This window comes from Sceloporus undulatus, chromosome 4, assembly GCF_019175285.1.
Source record: "Sceloporus undulatus isolate JIND9_A2432 ecotype Alabama chromosome 4, SceUnd_v1.1, whole genome shotgun sequence".
Taxonomy (NCBI): Eukaryota; Metazoa; Chordata; class Lepidosauria; order Squamata; family Phrynosomatidae; genus Sceloporus; species Sceloporus undulatus.
In genome coordinates this window covers 207,648,016-207,671,252 of record NC_056525.1, presented here as the reverse complement: position 1 = coordinate 207,671,252, position 23,237 = coordinate 207,648,016, and positions in this window count along the sequence as shown.

Here is a 23,237-nt window from a genome sequence, read left to right as displayed (position 1 = left end):
ATTATTATTATTATTATTATTATTATTATTATTATTATTATTATTATTATTAAATTACACTAAATATGGACACCAATAAAAGAGGAATCAGTGCTGGTGCCACAGTAAAATGTTTTGCATTCTATCCTCTTTTCAAAGTGGGTGTATGTGATCAATCTGGGGACTTTACATTCAGAATATTTTCTTAATTGTACTTGTGAATCTTTCATTTCAATATCTTAGGCTCCTAGGAAGATATCACATTGCTCTGTGGTACATTTCTTCTTGTTCCCTTGATGTATTACAGTTGAACTGAGGTTTTTATGGAAATATAGAATTCTTTGTATGTAGAATGACATGTGGATGCCATAGAAGATACTATATCACAATGTGTTTTATTATATTTCTTGAAAACAGATGTAGGGGCCAAACTGGGGCTTCTTCCTTAAAATGCAATGAGACATTGGAAAATTTACTTTTGGAACTTCATTTCCCAGAATCCACCAGCCAGCATGGCCACTGCCTGAGGATTCTAGGATTTATGATCCAAACATTACTCTCCCAAGGTTTGAAGACTGGTATACTGCATTGTTGATGCACTTTCTTTTAAGGGAGTTATAACGCCACATTGTATTTGATAACTTTCCAGATTCTCTTGAAAATAAGTGTGAAATCAAAAAGCATGCACAGGATATTGAAAATGTACATACCTACTTTCATTTCTCCAGCTCCAAGCAAGGTACTATATTTCTTATTTTTCTCTCCTTTTAGTAAGTCATGTGGCATTTCACTGGAATTCAAACCTGAAACACAGAGCAGTGCATTGAAAGTATAATGGTTTTATCAGGCAAGCAAGCATACAATCTTGTCCAACAATTTTATGAAAAGAACATCAAAGAAACCACCACTTCAAACCAAGGCCTCATTTGTATGACTAGTTCAATACAAGCTATAAACATTTTTTTTCAGTGTGTAAATCGGTAAATCTTTCAAGTGCACATATCAGTTTTCAAAACATCTGAGTAGAGCAGTATCACAAAGTCTGAATACTGACTGTGAAGCTGACCAAGCAAAATCAGTTTAATAACTAGTGTGAAAGCATTGCATCAAGGTTAACAGAGCAATCCTATAGTCCAGTTACACTGCAGAGAAACACTGCTACTATTTCAATGGAATGGATGCTGTTCCCTATACATGCTAAGCCTGAGATGGATGGGGAAAACACATCACTTGGAGAAAACCAAAATGGTGGAAAAATATAACAAATCATAAGAATTGGGAGGGCCATCCAGTCCAGCTCCCTGCCATACACAATACTCCTGACAGATGGCCATCCAGCCTCCTCCAAAGAAGGAGACTCCACCACACGGTGTATTCCACTGCCAAACAGCTCTTACCATCAAGAAGTTCTGCCTAATGGTTAGGTGGAATCCCTTTTCCTGTAGTTTGTATCCACTGCTCCATGCCCTAGTCATGGAGCAGCAGAAAACAAGCTTGCTTCATCCTCAATATGACATCCTTTCAAATATTTAACCATGGCTATCATGTCACCTCTTAAGCTTCTCTTCCCCAGGCTAAACACACTCAGCTCTCTAAACCACTCATCATAGGGCATGGTTTCTAGACCCTCCTCTGGACACACTCCAGCTTGTCAGCATCATTCTTGAATTGTAGTGGCCAGAAATGGACACAGTATTCTAGGTGAGATATGACCAAAGCAGAATAGAGTGGTACTATTCTAAGGTGTCCTTTTCCAGGACATGTCCTATATTTGAACCTTCTGTCCAGGAGAAATTTCAAAATGCCCGCCATCTTGAGAATGACTAAGAAGTATGAATTTATATTTATATTAGTGTTTTTAGCTATTATTTGGTAATGTCCTACATTTTTCTTGAATGTCCTATATTCAATGCAGTTTTCTCTTTACTCTGGGAGAAAGCAAATATTTCTGCTCAGTATTCTCCAGGTATTTGCATGCTGCAAAGTGTTCTTGGAAATTATTATGTGCAAAAATATATGGTTTCTCCCCCGGTGCAACCCTGCCCCATTATATAGAAAAAAAATGTCTGCAGACAAAATACATTTTCTGCATAGGAAACAGTATTTATGGTGCAAAATATACTGTTTCCTGTTTAGAAAACAATGTTTTCTGCAAAAAACACATATTCCATGTATTATAATTCTCCAGAATATGCTGCAAGTGTGAATACTGGGATAATACTGTATGGGAATCTCATTGCTGCTTTATTCAGTATTCTTTGTGTATTCCTGCCTGGCAAGGTTTTGGACTGGATGGCCCTCATTGTCTCTTCTAATTCTATGATTCTATGATCCTATTCATCCTGAAGGGGTTTCCCAAATGTTGGAAAATCTTTTCATCATCCAGGAAATGAATGAAATGGAATATTCATCCCTGGTAAGCTGGATCACGTGATCCCTGGAAGTGGGTGGCAGAGGCAGCTGGTAGCTTCCATATCAGTGGGGCAGAGGATCTTCTCCAGGTTTTCATCTTAACTTCAAAGGAACTATTCAGGCTGTGAAACCCATTTGCGGGGATCAGATGTAGCACACTGGGTACCTTTTTTAAAATCCAAAGTAAAACACAGAGTATATTCGATGTCTCACAAATATGGATGCCACTAACTTCCACTACTGGATGGATGGAAGGCATTGATGAAGGGAAGAGAGAATGGTGCCACCTGAGTACTTACCTGGTGTTCTTCTCTGAGATGTTCTTCCCAGAAGAAGATAGAAGAATACTGAAGTGATTGTAATTATACACACCTTCTCTTCCTTGTGGAGAATGTTATGTTTGTTCAATAATTGCTTCTTCTGCTCCATCAAGAAACAGCATAGGAAAAGTACTCACAAATATTTGACAGCAGTGGCAATAGCTGGAGTAGAGTGCCTGGCCTTAGTTCAACTGCATGTGTTTTCCCCTTGTATGGGGGAAGCTATCATAGGGTATGCTGCCCATAGAGTGTTACAGAAAAAGGTAAAAAATTATGATGTCTATGTGAGACATGTTACTTGAGAGCTCTAGTTAGCTTCCACTTTGTCCCAATACTCCTCATCTTAGATCTCAAGACCATATCTTGTGATCATCATCTTTGTACAGATGTACAAAACCCTTGTTTTCTAATTCATCCGAACAATGACTTGCCACTTATTGGTTGATTTTTAAGAGGCCTGAATTTGTGTGTAAAATTTTGACTAGCATCAAAATATTTACTCATCCAGAATCAATTACTCCTTTATTTAAAAAAAAACAACAACAACCTTGCGCATGTTACTACTCTCTTCTTCTGATTTCTAGTAAGAGTTGCTACCTTTTTGGGTACTGACAGATTGAAACAGAAGATAATTATAATATGTACTTCTTTTTTTCTCTCCACTTCTTTTTCCTATAATTTTTCAAGTTTCTGATGCTTCCCTTTATTTTCTCCACAAAAGCTTCCTTTGGATGTCTGCCACATTAGCTCTCTCAATCTCTTTCTCCTTCTTCTTCCCTCTGAGGGTTAGCATACAGTAATTCACCTCACAATTTCTCTTTTAGGTTATTTAATCAATACAAGTAAAAAATGTATATATTCTGAAAGAGCTCTCGCCTAATCCTTGGTAGTATAAGAGTGTCATCTAGCGTTTTGAACAGCGCTGACTACAACTTCCAGAATCTCTCAAACAGCAGCGAATTCTGGGAGTTGTCATCCATACAAATAGGCTTGGTAATTTCTTGGCCTATTATTGTCAGTTTTGTGAGCACCCAAATATTTTCTTTACTTCATTTGTGTTCCAGATGGGACTATCTTCTTAATACAGGAAGAAAGTTTTAGATATGTGTAAAGATGAATTTTCTGAAATGTATGTCATCATCCCAGGTTATTACTAATTATTTGCATTAGAGGCCTAGTTCCCACTACATTTAAATCAGTATCAGGATCTGGGTTAAAGGGGCATGGTTCCCACTGAATCCGATTTTAGAAATCGATTCAGAAAGGGGGGCATGCTTTCTGCCCTTTTTTGCCCATTTAACCCATGTCAAAAGGATTCTGGGTTTTTGCAATCTTTTTTTGGCTGAATAAATCAATTCAGTCCAAGTGCGAACCAGGCAGATTCAAATAAAAATCAAACGAACAGCTTCATACCGAACTGCCCTGGTTCCCACTGGCAGCCCAGCCCGGCCCGTCTCTGGCCTCTCCTGGCCTCAAAATCCCCAGCCCAGCCTCCTTACCGGCTTCTTTGGTCACTGACCGGCTTCCCTGCACCATTTTTAAAATTTTCCGCAGCCGGGGAGGCCGGAAGGAAGTCGCAAAGAAGCTGTGGAATTCTGGGATTTGTACTTTTGAAAGATATTTAGCCTTCTCTGCCAGAGAGTTGTGGTTCTGCAATAAACTATACATCCCAGGATTCCATAGCATTGAGACATGGTAGTTAAAATGGTGTCAAACTGGATTATATCTACAGTGCAGATTATTATTTATTATTATTAAACTTTATTTCTATAGCGCTGTAATTATACACAGCGCTGTACAAAGTCGGTAAAATTAGGAGTAAATAAAAGCCTGCCTAAGGCGTACATTCTAAGATAATAACATTTAAAAGAGGAATAGATAAAATTACCATATAGAAAAGAAAAAACAGATTAAAAACATCAAATATCAAACAAATCACATCACATCAAATATTGTCAGACAGCCAGATGACAATCACAAATTCCCTGAGAACGCTTCCCTAAACAATATGGTTTTCAGCTCTGTCTTAAAGCTGGTTAGGGAAGTGATGAGCCATGCATGCAGAGGAAGAAGGTTCCAGGAATGAGGGGCAGCAAGAGAGAAGGGACGAATCCGGGACGGGGCAGAGAAGATCCTGGGTTGGGAGAGGAGACTTTGGCTACCAGAGTGGAGAGTGCGAGTAGGGATATAGGGAGAGAGAAGATCGGTTAAATAAAGAGGGGCCAGCCCATGCAGGGCTTTAAAAGTGAGTAGCAGAAGTTTGTACCTGATGCGGAAAGGAAGAGGGAGCCAGTGAAGGGAAGACAACAGAGGGGAGACATGATCATAACGGCGAGCGAGTAAAATATGCAAACTATATTATCCCAAATGCAGCAGAATAAATATAATCTGAAATACAGTCTAGACAGGAAAGAAATCAGTGCTGTGTTATTACAGTGGTTACTCTACTGTTGTTTCCCCCCCTTTCTTTTCTGAATTACTTTTGGTTATTCTGTAAAATATTTCTTTGCACTACAAGAGTTCAAATTAGTCATGTTTAGTCTCTCTGTACATTTGTGCCTGTAGCAGGAGCTGTTCTTCTGAAGTTCATAATTTCATAGGGAGAAAATTGGACCCCAGCATGCAAAGCATTGGAAGAGATTAATTATGGTTTCTGCATACATGAGGCTTACTAAAACCTAAATTGGCAGATTCTTATTGCATACATAAAGACTGTGCTGGTAGTCTGCTTGCAAAGGTCCAAGCATTGTTTTCTCCCATTTTCAGAAGAAGAGGGCAAAAGGAGCCATATCTCTCTCTCTCTCTCTCTCTCTCTCTCTCTCACACACACACACACACACACACACACACACACACACAGAGCTTTCAAAAATGGGACAGTCATTACCCTGTATGGAAACAAATAGTCTGAAATAATGAGGCATTGTCTAGGAATGATACATTATAGCAAAATGTCTCCAATTAACAGATTAAAACTGAGGTCATGATGACAAAGGGAAGATTGTATCAGCAGTTTCCAAGAAGCTGTGGAATATTCCAGAAACTTCTTTGCAATTTTGTCCCCTAAAAGGTGAGCATCGATTTCTTCAAAATAGGACTTGGTTAATTTCTGTGGCTTGCTCAAGGCTCTTTCTAATCTCTCATATTGTGACATCAGGAAAACATCATACGCACACTATCTTTTGAAGAAATCATGTCAAGTTCAGTAGTGGCTTTTGTTTTCCATGCACCGTTTAACTGTCCCGATTTAGCCATTAATTCTTTAACATCTCACTTTTTCAGCTGCTTTTACAATGTTCCTGTTTCTTTCCCCTACTTCCTCTTTCGCTCATTGTTCTCAGTTTATTTAAAGTGTGGCAAACTGAGTTCAAAGTGCAACAGTAGTTTGCACCCAGTTAACTAAGCAGGAAGAGAGGGAAAATCTTGTCTTTTCCAGCAGCCTGGGGAAAAAGCAGACTTTTCCACCTTCTCCTAGCTTGTTGGTTCTTTCTCATTAATAACTTTTTCCTATATTAAACACACTCTGGAGTTGCTTGGCCACACGACTCTCAGTTTCCATCTCTGAAATGTTGGATGTATGCTTCCATGTCAGCAGGGTGGTGTAACCACTTAAATTTTATTCAACAGTTCAAACAAGCTATTGAAGGGGCTGAACTCTAACCAGAAAAAAGTTTAGTCCCTTGGATAGTTCCTTTTTAAATTGTTTAAATTAAGTTACAAAGCAATGCCATAATCACAAAAAGTCAACATGGGTTTCAGAGAAAGAAGTCATGCCAGACAAACCTGATCTCTTTTTTTTTATAAAATTACCAGCTTGGTGGATGAAGGGAATGCTGTGGATATAGTATATCTTGATTTCAGTAAGGCCTTTGACAAAGTTCCCCATGACATTCTTGCAAACAAGTTTGTAAAATGTGGGCTAGACAACATAACGGTTACATGGATTTGTAATTGGTTGAAGCCAAAGGGTGCTCAACAATGTCTCCTTTTCATCCTGGAGAGAAGTGACCAGTGGGGTCCCACAGGGGTCTGTCCTGGGCCCAGTGCTATTCAACATCTTTATCAATGACTTGGAGGACAAAATTGGGGGCATACTTATCAAATTTGCAGATGACACCAAACTAGGGAGAGTAGCTAATACCCTAGAAGACAGGATCAAAATTCAAGATGACCTGAATAGACTAGAAAGCTGGGCCAAAGCTAACAAAATGAAATTCAACATGGAGAAATGTAAGGTACTGCATTTAGGGTGGAAAAATGAAATGCACAGATATAGGATGGTTGCACCTGGCTGAATAAAACTACATGTGAAAGGGATCTTAGAGTCCAAGTAGACCACAAGTTGAACATGAGTCAACAGTGCAATGCAGCAGCTAACAAGGCCAATGCGATTTTAGGCTGCATCAATAGAAGCATAGTGTCTAGATCAAGGGAAGTAATAGTGCCACTCTATTCTGCTTTGCTCAGGCCCCACCTGGAATATTGTGTCCAGTTCTTGGCACCACGATTTACAAAGGATGTGGAGAAACTGGAGCATGTCCAAAGGAGTGCGACTAAAATGGTGAAGGGTTTGGAAGCCATGCCCTACGAGGAACGACTTAGGGAGCTGGGGATGTTTAACCTGGAGAAGAGAAGGTTAGATATCCCTGTTTAAATATTTGAAGGGATGTCATATTGAGGAGGGAGCAAGCTTGTTTTCTGCTGCTCCAGAGACAAGGACCCGGAACAATGGATGCAAGCTACAGCAAAAGAGATTCCACCTCAACATTAGGAAGAACTTCCTGACAGTAAGGACTGTCCAACAGTGGAACACACTCCCTCGGGGTGTAGTGGAATCTCCCTCCTTGGAGGTCTTTAAACAGAGGCTGGATGGCCATCTGTCAGGAATGCTTTGATTTGGATTTCCTGCATGGCAAGGGGTTGGACTGGATGGCCTGTGCGGTCTCTTCCAACTCTATTATTGTATGATTCTATGACATAACCAAATGTGTGAACATGCTATTCCTGTCATATTGAGCAGAATTACTATTGCAATGACAACTTACCAGTAGGGTAAAACTAACCTGTCTAATAGACAGTCTAATCTCAGCTCTTGTTCTCTATTAGTGAATAAACAATACAATACATTGTGAATTTTGCTTCATAATGATAGGAAGAACCAACAGTGAAGTATCTAAAAGTGACATCATTATGAACACATGGCTGTCACAAGCCAGTTATCCCTGTGCTAACTTTTCTGACACCTCCTGATTAAAACCCAAAAAGTCAGGACTGTGAAGCCCACTTTTATGGTTTGTATTCATACTGAAAATCATGATCCAATGAGCTTTTGGTCTACTCTGCTGGAAGTTTCTGTCTTCCCTGAGCTTGCCTTAGGACACTTGTGTTATGGTTTGACAGATGTACTGCCCTAGTGAAAGGCCCCACCGGATGCTGTCCATGGAGTGGGTCACTAGCTCTGGTGATAAAAATGTGATAAAAATCAGCCTGAAATCAGTAGCGACATTAGGGCATGTGGTGAGTGCAGACCACACCAAGTGATATCCCAGAACAGCACCTGATCAGGCCCTCCTGGCTTGATGAAGAGGCTGCCAGCACCATGGCAAAGAAGAAGGCCAAGTATTCCTCTGCAGGGTTTGCCGCAGCAGCACAGGCCTCCTCTTGAGGTGACCTCTGCCACCTCAGCAAAGGAGAGGGCCTAGCACCCCTGTCCTGGCTTATCATGGTGGAAGAGGCCTCCTCATGAGGAGACCTCCACCACAGCAGAGCAGAGAGCCAAGTATGCCCTTTTGACAGCCCCACCCCTGCATAGGTGACACTGGAGTGGGGGCACCATTGTCTGAAACCAGGAGTCAAACCACTGCCCTAAGGATATGGAAACTACAAGCCATGACAGGACAAGAATACCCATGAATTTCCCATCCCCAACATCCATTTTATGCTGCCAACAGAAATCTCTGGAAGACTTATGAGCCTCAGTGATGATTATAGCTTAATTTATCTAGCAGTGTATGAACTATTCTAATCCAAGTGAATTGACATCTTCCTTCACCAGGCCCTTATACCATGCTCAATCTTTAGTATGACACCCCTTCAAATATTTAAACAAGGCTATCATATCACCTCTTAATCTTTTCTTCTCCAGGTTAACCTAACTCCCTAAATCAGTCCTCATAGGGCTTGGTTTCCAGATCTTTCACCATTTTGGTCACCCTCCTCTGGACACACTCCAGCTTGCCAACATCATTTTGAACTGTGGTACCCAGAAATTTTGAATTGTGATCCAAAGTTTTCCCTTCTCAGATTCTCTGACCAGCTCCAGTGTGTATGTGTGTGTGTGGGTGGGTGGGGGTCATCTGCCAATGGATTTTTTTCTATAGAGAAAATAAAGTTTAAAAGTTGACCAGTTACTTTGCCAATTGAAAGGAAATCAAATGGAAATGCCCACCCCTTCTCTTTCCCTAATCATTGGAAATCAAAGGGCACCTAAGCCACACCTAAAGCCCACCCAGTAACCATGACCACCCAAATTTGGCATTAAAGCAGAATAAATTATTGGACTGAAAACAGTAACCGGAAAGGACGTCATTAGCTGAGATTTTGTATTTATGAAAAGAAACACTTTCCAAATGGTCTCCCAATAGGAGAACAACAGAAGAAGGCTGATATCATGTGATAAGCCCCAGCCAAAGACCTGATCATCCTGCTCCAATTGCAGTTTACTGCCTCATATGATAAAGTCTTTAGTCAACATTACATTTTTCATAAGTAGGACCAGTTAGAGTCTGAGCTGAATCTGAATTTCCACATAAAGCTTTGGTTTTGCTCCAGTAATAGGAAATGTTGGTCGGGGCAATCTTTAGTATCTTTAATAATATTTAGTATCTTTAATAGTAGTTTCAGTTTATTACAGGTAAACTTTGAACTGCAAACTCCGTTAAACATTTCTTCATTCTTCTGGCTCAAAGAGCAGCCAAGGTGTGAAATCACACTCATAATAAGCCATGCTTCCCAGTTTGTGCTTTAATTCAGTTCAGCTAAGAGAGCTTTGTAGTTCACAGAATTTCTAATATGATTTATGGTGATCCCAGACACTTGGGAGAGAGAAATAGAATTGAAAGGACAAATTTGACAGGGATTCAGTTCTATTTTTAGGTATGAGTATCACACGAATATCACACAATGAAGCTTTTTCTGGCACTCATTGTCCCCATGTTGAAATGACACTATCACTAGGTAGTAGTAATAAATTAAATGAAACAATTATTGCCTTTGGTCTTTACCTTTCTCTTGAGCTTCAAATTTGCAATTGCATTTCTCTTCAACTCAATCACCTCTGCTTTTGTTACTAAGCCACTAGCCATACTTATGGATAACAGATCATTAATATCATAATTTATCATTCCCAACAATATGGCAAGCTAGAATTTTCACTCATGAATAAATTACTAATAGTACTAATATGGAAGGCTCACACCTCCTCCTTTATCTTCACAATGTGGTACAAATATTAATTATTTAATCCTTAAAAGGACTCTGAGTTAATTATGAACTGATTATATCCATCTAGGGACTGCTGTACTGGAGTATTCAGCAGCCAGGCAAACTTTTCAGGCATTTGCTTTGCTGGTCCCCCTTGGAATGTTAATACACCCTTTATCCCATTGAAGCTGACCATGCAGTCATCATAAATGGTCAAGTGTTTTGCAGCTGTAACGGCCAAGAAGAGCACACATGAAATCTATCTTTCTTTGTGTTATGAATTTGAATTAAGAAATGAATATAACAGTACCATAGCCAGATCCATGCTCTGGAATAAAGAGGATAAACCTCAAAAAGACTGATGCTATAAAATATTAAATCTTACCCTAAAGTGACTCTGAAAAAGCACAGGTAGCAAGAGGCTTGCATTTATTAGCAAGCTTCATGACGCTTGTGCTTTTACAGAGTCACTTTAGGGTTAGACTGGATAATGGAAGCCAGAAATAAGCACATTCCTCCCTCACAAAGAGAATGTAGCAAATAGCTTAACTTACGATTTTTGTGAAAGGCCATTTTGTTATTTTTTTTATTCAGGGTCAGCTTCAAAAACTTGTAATGCAGGATTGGGCCCTTGAGTCCAGACCTTGGACAAGTTTCTTCTCTTAATAATTGATCCTAGAACTCCCATGCTGACTAGGGATTCTGGGAGTTGTACTTGTCTTAGTCTAAAACCTTACATTTCCCAAGCGTTGTCCTTGACACACAGTATCTTTAGGCCTTTTCCCATCCACCATGGTATGTCCAGCAGCAAGTTTATGTCTCCTTGTAGTCACTAAAAAAGGAACTCTTGTTAAAAAGGAAGTGAGCTGGACAAATGGTTACATTCTTTCCATCAGTATGGGGGGGGGGTGACGACAAGTAGCACCAATGATGACTCTTCTCTTTTTTCTGCACAGCTTAGTTGGCTTGGAGTATGACAAATTCAAATAAATCATTGTCAACATGCCAGTTTTTCTTACTCCTTCTTGGCTTTTAGCCCAATATGCATATCTCAAGGTGACTGGTTGGTTGACTGGTGGAGAGCCCCTGCTGGTCCATTTGCTCTGTGTCATACAATATTATTATCATATTGACTCAGGACACAATGATCCTGTGAAAAGGCCTTATCTCAGACTCAATAATGCAGAGATCAAGTTACTCCCATCATGTTTTGTCCCTGCTCCTTATATCCAATGTGACTGGTTTATGACACATCCTTCTCTTTTTCTTCCCTATTCTGCCCACCCCTCAGCAATGATAACATCATCACTCATCAATTTTCTGCTGCTAAATATATGTCAAGCCTACAATTCTTCAGGTTTCTTTTATTCCTCTACCCCAGAAGTCTCTGCCTTAAATCATCAACTTCAGATTACAGCTAGGAGGTGAAATGTCTTATTCCATCAACTGGCTAGAAAATGTATGATTTCAATATTTACCCTGAAGAAAAATTCAGCACTGAGTTTAGAAACTACCTGTATTGTGTATTTTTCAGATGAATTTCTGTGGCCAAAACCAAGCAAGGTTTCAGCGAGGACACAAAAGAGGGCATTTGCTAGCCAGTCAGTCTGAGACAGGGCAGTCTAAGATTTTTCCTGACTGAGATGGAGTAGGAAACAATGTCCTTTTCCAAGTTTTAGAAAATATACAACAAGAACAGATGACATATGTTATAAGAGGAATGGAAAGTCCTTGTTAGACCAACTTTACTGGTCACTACTTTACTTCTGGGCACAAAATAAAGTGCTAGTTATGACCTTAAAGGCCCATAAGATACCTGAAAGATAGTCCCATGTGAGCTGGTTCCAGTGCTGGTGGAAAGCTTTCTCTCTGTGTCACCACACTCACAGGCAAGCTTAGTGAAGACACCAGAAAAGGCCTTCTTGTTAGTTGCTCCCTGGCTGTAGCACTCTCTTTCATGGCAAACTAGACTGGATCCCTCTTTGCTTGTTATCTTTTTATTTGGACAATCATTGGACAATCATTGGACATTAATTGGCTGTCATGGAAAGGCCTTTTTAACTGGGGCTGCAACAACTTTCCTCTTCTGGTTTGGAAAGCTCTTGAACAGTTCTGGTTTTAATATGACAGCTTACTGATTGTTTTTTTAGAAAATTGTTCTTCCATATTATAATTGACTAGGTTTTAGCTGTTGTCTTGCTCTTATTCATTGTACAAACCACTTTGGGTCCTACACTAGAAGAAAGTTGGATATAAAATCAACTGAATTATGAATCAATCTATCAATTTCTAATAGTGCTCTACAATGCACATGCAAGCTCAACCAAGAAAGTGACATCTAAATGAAGCTACCAAATCCCATCGATACCTGCTTAACTATACAGGTGCATTCTCTTATGTTGCCTTAGCTGTGCTGGGCATGATAAACTCTGCTTTTGTTGAGATTGTGAAAGTATACATAGAGGCCCATTGTAAAAAATTGCATTGCTGTAGTGGTAGGAAAGATATATTTTTCTAGCTATTATTTCCCCTATGTGGGCCTGAGGGAAGTAATTGCTTCATTTATTCCGCAGAATGAGCAGCTGGTTCTAGTGATAGGTCAGAGGCTGACTTGTGCAAAAAACTGCTCATGCAAGCAGTCTGTGTAACATCAGAGCCACAGAGTTGATGGCACTACTTCTGAGCAAAAAATACTGCAGCAAGTCATGCAAGATTGCTTATTTGGTACTACTTTGAGTAGTCCTCTCATGAGACAGGGGTTTTGTGGATTATTTTGCTCAAGCTGGCCACAACTGCACTAGCTGTCTGACAGAATATGCCCATAAAGATACGCAAGAATAATCTGGGAGTATATTCAGATAGTATACCTGCACTGATTTTAAACCCTAAAGCAGAGAAGTGATTACTACACAAGTCAAATTAAGCACTCTATTCACTGCTAGTAAACTATAGGTAAATGATAGTAAATGATCTCTAATAGACAAAGCTCTTTAGCCATGCAAATACATTTTCTTTTGGAAGTACATAGTCTTCAAAATGAACTATCCCAACTATATAAGGGGAGAGATAAATTGTAATATTAAAATACAGCATACAAACTTCATGTCTTCCAAAAATTCATCAGCTTTCCCAAATGGGTTAATTTCTACAACTATCATTGTTCTGCAACCTCAGAATTTGAGTATCAGTGTGAGCTCCAGTATGTTTTACTATTTGTTAACTGCTAGTAATTTTCTTAAAGGTTACTGGTTCTCAAGTTATTATTGTTTAGTTTGTTGTCTATTTATTTATAGCAATGCTTCTGAAAGTAGTGGTTCAGGCTACAAAGCATTTGATATTGGTCCATTGTGAGGTTGTTGTTGTTGTTGTTGTTGTTGTTTGAAAGAAAGAAATAGTTGTAGTCAATGGAGACAAATATGATTCCAGTCCATGGAACATGGGGTGGGGGGAATTGCAGGTTCCTAAATCATTTAGCTTGAGATGAACTGTTTTAGTCTTGTGCTTTATCAAATTGTGTTGTAAGTTTCATTGTAAGTTTCACTGTTGGCCATGGCTCTGTCCACACTGATGGGAAAACCTGGCTTACCACTGGGGTGTCCAGCTCCATGGGGAGGACGAGTTGTCCACACAAATGGCACCCACAACAGGCTGATACTGGCAGCATGTCCATACACTCCCCTCTCCTATCTTGGCTCAGTCCCATTACAATACAGTTGAAGGCATTGGCATTACTAGGCAGGAAGATGTCAGCAGCTTACCAGGCGTGTGGCACCTCCTGACCTCTTCTGCTCATCTGCCAATGTTCCTTCTTGGTATGCAGTCCACATGCTCAGAGGACTGTCCTGAGTTTCCAGCCTGATTTAGGGCAAATGGGGGCTCTTTTTACTTCAGAGAATTGCTCTGAAGACTGGATTGGACTCGTGTTTAACTTCTGTTGGTCTCATGTGTCATCTAAGCAGGTCAGTGGGAAAAGGGTGGGGAATGTTTCTTTTTCTCTGTGTGAACACAACCAATGTTAGATAAAAAAGGATAGTTATTTTATATAATAAATGTGTGAATACAATAAATAAACTCCTAGACATTGACAATTGCAACTGGAAATATTACAGATTTTGATAAAAATAATTATCTGAATAGAATTTATATACACATAAGCAAAATTTTAAATCTATGCTTTATTTTTCATGAATCTGCAAAACATTTTGAATGTGTGCCTCTCACATGTGATGATCAATACAAGGTTTATTTCTAACTCTGAACATGCTTTCTGATCAGGAATTTTCGATTGTGTCAATTAAATGTCCCATAACTACACCAGTTGAAATAATTCATAATCTAGCACTAAAAGTTTTTAAAAGTACACAAACACCAGTCTGACTTGCAAAAAATATATGGAAGAATTAGGGACCCACAAAAAGCAGCTTACAAATCTAAAACAGTCCAAGTTAAAAACACTATAAATATGCAAAAGATAAATTTAAAAAACAATTAAACAATTAAAACAATTAAAAATGTTACATTATTAAAATTTAAAGTTTAAAACTCTTTAAAACAAAAGCAAAACAGCATCCATGTCATGCGAAAGTCTAGCGGCATAGAAATGTCTTTACCTGCTGCCAGAAGGACAGCAAGGATGGAGCCATCCTGGCCTCCCTAGAGAGGGAGTTCCAAAGCCTAGGAGCAGCCACTGAAAAGGCCCTTTCTCTTGTTCCTACCAAACATGCCTCAGAGGGTGGTGGGACAGAGAGAAGGGCAAACTCATTGATGCATCTCAATATTCTCGGGGGCCAGTACAGGGAGATATGATCCTCAATAGCCTGGACCCAAGCCAAAAGGTATTAGTCTGGAATTATTTCTTGTCAATGATAGAATCAGAGTTGCAATATATATATATATATATATATATATATACTATATATATATATATAATATATATATATATATATTACTTTAATCCAGCCTGTGTTATACTGGGACAGTTTCACTATGTTTTTTTAAAAGTGCCTATTTTAAAGTACTGTGGTATAGGGTTTGAGTGTAACTGGGGCTTGAAGAGCAGGGTTCAAATGTCCAAGTCATGGAAACTCACTGGGTGACCTTGGGTGAATGACACACTCTCATCCCCAGAAAACCCAGTGACAGGTTTGCCTTAGGGTTACCATAAATCAGAAACAACTTGGATACACACAACATATTTTAGTACAGTACTTTAGTCCCGTTTCCTGTTTTAGACTATTTGCTGTGTTCTAGTGCACTACCTACCATCAAAGAACTGAGGGAGTCAACCCTCAGGGAAGAAAAATATTATTGTGTCCATAAAATGGAGGAAATGGTGACATATTGGAACTGTCCACTGATAAGCACTTCAAGAGTATGGTATATAAATGGAGAAAGAAAGGGAGGGAGAAACTGCCTAACTCAATATCCATTCTCCAACACTTGTGTGCCTGGTGGCCTTGTATCAAACACCCAGACATTCAGCAAACAATCAGAAAGAAGAGTCTGAATTCATATAGCTGTATAAATGTTAGGGCGTGACCAACATCTGATGAAATGGTTGCAGGCACACTCCTCATCTTGTCCAGACAAATATCACATGCATGGAGGACTCACAAATGAACAGTGCTAGTATGACATCTGAACACAGGTAGCCATGGAGAAGAAGATCTGGCTGTGTTCCTGAACCATCTGAACAACATCCACCCCAACATCCAATTCACTATGGAAAAAGAAAAGGAAGGAACACTGCCATTCTTGGATGTCCTAGTCATCTGCAAACGGATCAACGTCTGGGTCACACAGTATACAGAAAACCCACACATACAGACAGATACCTGCACAAGAACTGCAACCATCACCCAGGACAGAAAAGAAGCACAATCAAAACACTGGTAGACCGAGGAAAAGGCATCTGCGAACTCCACTTCTTGGAAGATGAACTGAATCACCTGGACCGGGCTCTACAGGCTAATTTTTATTTGAGCTCAGACATCAGAAGGGCTGCCAGGCCCAGGAAAACCCAGAGGAGTGAAGACAAGCAGCTACTCAAAGGGAAGGTATTTTTACCATACATCAAAGGAGTCAGAGACAGAACAGGCAAAGTGGTGAGGAAGCACAACCTTCAAATGGTTTACAAACCGACAAAGAAAATCCAGTGAATGCTTCGCTCAGTCAAGGACCAGAGAGACCCTCTCACAGCCGCAGGAGTTTACCACATACCATGCAGCTGTGGACAAGTCTACATAGGGACCACCAAACACAGTGTGCAAACAAGAATCAAGGAACACGAGAAACACTGCAGACTGGACCATCCTGAAAAAATCAGCAGTAGCAGAACATGCCACAAACCATCCTGGGCAGGGATGTACCCAAGGGGGGGGGGATCTGGGGGTCCGGACCCCCCCTTCCATTAGAAAAATGAATGGTGTGTGCTGCTGCGCCACCGCACTCAAGCCCCATTATAATGGTGGCACTTAGTCTGGACCCCCCCCTTCCTAAAATCCTAGCTACGTCCCTGTCCTGGGCATAAAATACTGTTTGAAACCACTGAAATTCTGGACCATGCCAAACACTACCATGTCAGGGGTCCACAGGGAAGCCATTGAAATCCACAAACACCTGGACAATTTCAACAGAAAAGAAGAAACCCTTAAAGTAAACAAGGTTTGGCTACCAGTCCTGAAAAATAGCAAGATAAAGACTCAACAAATGCAAATGAGAAATCTCCCAGCAGACAATGAGCACTATCAAGCAGACACGAACCCTCTTTTGCAGACCCTCCCATCCTGAGGCCTGCCATTAGCAACAGAACAATACATATGCAAATCACTCCTGCCTTTCCAGGTCACACAATATATACCCAAGTCCTTTCCAGGCAAGCATTCTCTGAAGATGCCAGCCACAGATGCTGGCGAAACGTCAGGAAGAAACTCTTCTAGAACATGGCCACATAGCCCAAAAAACGCACAAAAAACATGTATATTAATCTGAGGAAAATTGAAATAACATACGGCCATTGTGGTGTAATGGTTAATGCCAGACTTAGCCTTGGAAAATCCAGGTTGAAGTCCTCACTGAGCCATGAAGCTCACTAGCTGACCTTGGGCCACTCATTCTTACTCGGCTTGATATACTTTATGTTGGAAGCAGAAAAAGATGCAGAGATGCTTGCATCAACAGTACGTGCCTCTGGGGGCAATTATTGTGGAGATAATTAGGACCACTGTGCTGTTATCATCTTGTCTGTCTCCTCTTTGCCTAAACAAATATAGTCTCAACAATGATTTCATTTAGTGCTTCCTCAATCCCATCTCCCCTCTCTCTCAAACAAGTAGTTAGCCAGTACCACCGCAAATTTATCTCCCCCCTTTTATTTTCTATATGAATTTGTACATTCCTATTTATGAATCTCTAGAAGGCAATTCTTGCACTGAATGTTCAAATACTGGAGAAGCTGTTGTTGTTGTTGTTGTTGTTGTATGTCTTGAAGTCATTTCCAACCTATGACAACTCTAAGGTGAATCTATCATAGGGTTTTCTTGGAAAGATTTGCTCAGAGGATGTTTGCCATTGCCTTCCCATGAAGCTGAGAGCATGTTACTGGTCCAAGGTCACCCAGTGGTTTCATGGCTGAGTGTGAATCGAACCCTGGTCTCCAGAGTCCAACACTCGTACACTACACTGGTTCTTTTTAACTTTATACTTACTTGAACATTCAGTGCAAGGGTTGCCCTCTAGAAATTCCTAAATAGGGATGAGACATCAGGCTGTTGATGTAATGCTTCCCAAACAACAGTCCTCAAGATGAGTTCCAAACACAAGTCATTTAGTTTCCCATTACAGAATGTGATTCATGTGGTGGCAAGAATAATTGGCAAAGGCACGTGGATATTGTGTGAGCTCAGAAGCTTTATCTTATCCTTCTTCAACAAGACAGGAATTGCTACTAGCAGGAAATAAGTGCAATCACACATATGCTCTCACATTGCATTTTGAGTGCTAATTTTAAAAGGTGAGTATCTTGTAATATGCAAAGGATGGTGTGTGTGTGTATGCCACCTCTTTCAGGTATATGCATCGTTAGCTAATACACACAGCAGCTCAGATAAATAGCTTTCCAGGAATATTTTTTTTATCCATTTTTTTCTGCAAATTTTATTAGCTTTCAATTACAATGCATCCAGCTCAACAGTTCAACATTACTTTTAAAGACCAATGTGTCCAAAGATACTCATTCAATTGCTATTCAAATAATTATCCAATCATCTATCTGATGAAGTCTCCTAATACAGTTTAATCCCTAGTTGTAACTGATTGGCCAAACATTGCTAAGTTTAGAACACATTCTGAATTTGTTAAAGAGGTTTCTAAAAGACTTGTCCTTTTGAAAACTACCATGCATTACACCCACATTTTGTGATTCAGGGTATGGTTTTGATTTTTAAAAAATCTGAAACATATGGCATGATGTTGTGTCCTTGGAGAATATGCATACCCTGCTATACATTTCTACAGCAAACATTAAATTTGTAAGAACCCTAGAAGATTATCAGACGGGGAGCAGGAGAGAAGCTCGTCCTTATCCCATCTGTGGCAGGGATCACGCAAAAGACTTTCACTCTTGACATGCTGATTCTGTTGTAAATCTGTCAGTGAAGAGGAATTGCATTAACGGGTTCTTCCGTTAATGCGAAATGATGGAACAACGACAGGATCAGCATGACGTCATATGAGTTTTTCACCAGATCGCTGTCATTTGTGCTTCCCAGACAGGACAATGTCCAGATCAGCACTACGTCATCTGAAAGTCCATGCCGTGATTGCCTGGGAAGGATGGGACAAGCACAGGAAAAAGATGGAACAAGAATGTCCTGTCCCTCATCTGATAATCTCTCTAGTCTTTGCCCACAGTTTCAGAAGGACTGAAGATTTTGTAAAGTGTCTTAAGACCTTATCACACAGGGGAAATGAGGCAAAATTAGGGGTTTAATCAGCAATTATCCCATGCAAAATGTGATATCACAGTTAAGATTTTCATACAACATTGCTATTAAACATCCAATAAACAGCAACAAATCATTCACGGGGAAATCCTGAAAATGATTTGTTGCTGTTTATTGCCTGTTTAATAGTGATGTATATGAAAATCTTTTGCAATATCGCATTTTGCATGGGATAATTGGTTTTTAAACCTGATTTTCCCCATGTGACAAGGTCCCTCATATTGTTCACATTTAACCCGCTTGGGTCTTGGGTCTTACAGATGTAATTGTGTAAAAGAGATGTACCTTTTGAGAAGGTAAGGGCCAGTCCTGCTATTACGTATGGGTGAGGTAATCATCTTAGGTAGCAGCTGCTGAGGGACAACTTCAGCAACATCAGCAGCTCCTCTGCTTTGAGAGGATGGAAATGTGTATGTCACTCAGGATGTCTTGGACATTATTTAGAACACTGTACCAACACTGTAAACCCAGTTGGATTCTGTTAGTGATATGAAGAGAGATAACTTTGGATTAGGTCCTATTGTCCTACTGGGGGAATGTGAGAGACAGTCCTGTATCATACAAGCACAGCAATTGATATTCTGAAGCAGCAGTTGAGCAGCCATCAGTCCCACCCACTCCACAGGGTCTAACAGAGGAATAATACAAGCTCAGTCTCTCTCTTTCTTTCTGTATGTGCATGTGTGTGAGTGAGATAGGTCTACTTACAAATAGTAAAAGTTTCATAACATCTCATGGTGAGAAGCTCTGCAATCCATACTCTTTAAACATGGGGGGGGGGGCAGATAGAGAGAATTGCAGATTACAAAATTGAGTACTAAAACCAACAAACAGGAAATAACACATACTCTTAGAAAGAGATGCAACCTAGCAACTAGTGCATATAGGTATGCTAAGGCTGCTGCCTCCAGCAACATAGATGCTGGTGCTATAGAGTGTGTTTTTATAATATCTACCTGTACTTACAAGTAAGTTCCATTAAGTTCACCAGGACTTGCAGCTAAGTAATTGGGTGCAGTATTACAGTTCAAGTCTATAAACTTACTACGTCTAAAGCTTAACCTTGCAGAGAGCACTATCATATTTTTAATAACCTTCTTATAGATCTGTTCTCCAAGACTCATAACAAAATGGAATCCATTTGCAAAGATGCATAATGATTTCTAAGTTATTACAGCACACTATAATCAGAAAACTGAAGTCTAGAAAATACTTTTAAAATGGAAACTGTCTGAACTATTAAACAATTTATTACTTTCCATTTTAGGCTGCGAGAAAGCACTAAGTGCACAATAATTGCTCTCCCAAACTTAGTACTGATCCCCACAGCACTGACTCACACCGAGAGGGATCAGAAAGGGAATTCTGCAGGACTCTACATAGTTATGGAACAATGATTCCACTTTTAATGTTGTGGTTACATCCTATGGAATCCTGGTATTTGTTTATCCTCCAACATTTCTGAGATGAAAACCGGAACACAAAAAACAAACAACATGAGGATGTGATCAAGATGGCAAATGTTATTGAGGGAAAAAACATAAGCTAAGATAATATGTATCTTGCATAAGGTGCTGTTTCTAAACACTTTTCAAGGGAAGCCTCATATAAAGTGCATTACAGTAGCCTAATCGAGAATTAACTAAGGCATGAACCATTATGACCAGATCTGCCTTCCACAAACTCAGTTTGCAGCAACTGAAGTAAGCTGAGGACAAAGGGGCAGCGGGGGGAGGAAGAGAGAGAAACCTGGACATTCTGTCCCATTGGGGATAAGGCACTTTAAAAAGAGTGCAGTAATCTCCAAATAGTGACAGTTGAAGGATATGGATTTGTAGTTTAGGGAGGAATGTTCAGAATTCTCAGCCAGAGAGCTTTAGTGCCTCACCAAACTATAAACATCAGGATTCCTAAGAGGCAGCCATACAGTTATAGTAGACTCATAGTGCTACAATTGTGCTTAATTTGTCCCCTCACTTTCAAGACATCTCTCTGAATAAAAGAACTAGAGTTCACTGTCCCTGCACAGTATCTTGGTTTTGGGAATATAAGGATACCAGGTCATCAATCCTACACCATTCCCTTTTATAAAATGATCCACTTTACTAATTTCTCATAATCTAGGTGGCTCATCACTGTGAGAGGCTGCTGGGTCAGGAGAAGACATGCAAGATGCATTCCTATGTCCAGGCATTTGTTTGGAGTACCAGGAAAGAATAAACCTCATAACCCTTCTGTTCAAAAATCCATTCCTTGTTACTTCAAATTTTCTTTATTCCAACAATATAATTTGAAGTATGAAAAGGAAGTAATTTTTATTGCTGCCATTGCTAAATAACAGCATTCGAAATCCTTGCCAATCTTCTGCAAATTACTGAGAAAACCCAGCAGTTACATTTCCCATTACCTTCCCCTACACTAGGTTATTTCTCTCTACCACCATTTAAGTACCCATCTGATTGCTCTAGCTACTTGCCAAACATTGGACCAGAGGTCTTGGCAACTGGAAATATTTCTGTGGAACACTAAAGTAATTGAAAGAAATGGAAAATACTTTCTCTTCTGAGCCATAGCAGTCAAATGCTATTATTCCTCCCCTTCTATAGAATGTGATTACAAACATTAAACATCTATACAGGGGTAACAAGAACATTTTCAGCCTTTGCTCAGAACATCTTAAAATCTAGTCAATAAGAAACAGTGCAGCAATTTTCACACTACACAATACATTTCTGACAGAAAAAGTTCCTATGTCAAACTGAATCTTGTTTTGTGACATTGCTAATTCACAAGAGAATTTGATTTTCCTAACAAAGCTCTTACTCATCACACAGTAAAGGCAAAATGCTTTGGCTCTGTGATATTGATGGCGTAGAATCCCATTTGTGAGAGAGTATAACAGAGCTTGGATAAATGTCTCATTTGACATCTGCCTCCCTATACAAACTTTACAAGAAAATAAAGGTCAGATGAGACATTTATAAATGTTTATAAATTATTTATATTTATATTTATAAATCTGTCACAAATGGGAGTCTGGGCCACCAATATCACTTCCAATTTGTTGTTGTTGTTGCACATGAAGGAGTTCCTGCTCTGAGGAAAAGTAGAGGATGGGACTTCAGGCACTGTGGGGGGTTTTGGGAGGCAACAGATCAAATAACAGCCCTCTGTAGTCTGAGGTAAGTTCTTAGAAGGTTCTCCTTTTCTGCAAGTTCTCTTCTTCTGCATTATAGTGTTGCAATACGTATGTTATTGCTATGTGCTTTCAAATTGACTCCAACTTATGATGAACTTATCCCAGGGTTTTCATGGTAAGATTTATTGAGAAAAGTTCACCACTGCCTTCCTCTTAAGCTGAGAGAGTCACCCAGCAGGTTTCCATGAATGAACAGGGCTTTGAACCCTAGGAGATTACCGCACTAGGGTAAAAGTGTTCTCCAATGTGTTCTCACGGGCGTGAGCCTGGAGCATGATGAGAACCAGAACGCTAGTTTACCGCACGGCAGAACGCTGCCGTTGCCGCCGGGCATTCCAAATGTGTTCCCAATGTGTTCCAGGGAGGCCATTTCTGGAAACGGAAAACCATTCCCAGAAATGGCCTCCCTGGAACACATTAGGAACACATTTGGAACGCCCGGCGGTGACGGTGGCGTTCCGCCGTGCGATAAACTAGCGCTCTGGTTCTCATCACGCTCCAGGCTCGCGCCCGTGAGAACACATTGGGGAACGCTTTTACCCTAGTGTGGTAATCTCCCTAGTCTCTGGAAATCCTTCTCCAACCATCAAACCACTATATCAGCCTGGCTCCCACAACACAGAAACTCCCTGAAATGCCTATAGCAGGCTTCTCTGGCTGTCAGATGTGGAGGACAGTCAATTGTCCAGCCCCATGTGTCAGGGACCAGCACTGTAATTGCACCTATTTGTACAATTGTTACCCATTATTATCTATTGGTGCAACAGCTGAGGAACTGAGACCAAGGGTCACCACTTTGAGTAGCACTGGTGTATAAAAATAAAGATAGTTTCTTCTTTGACA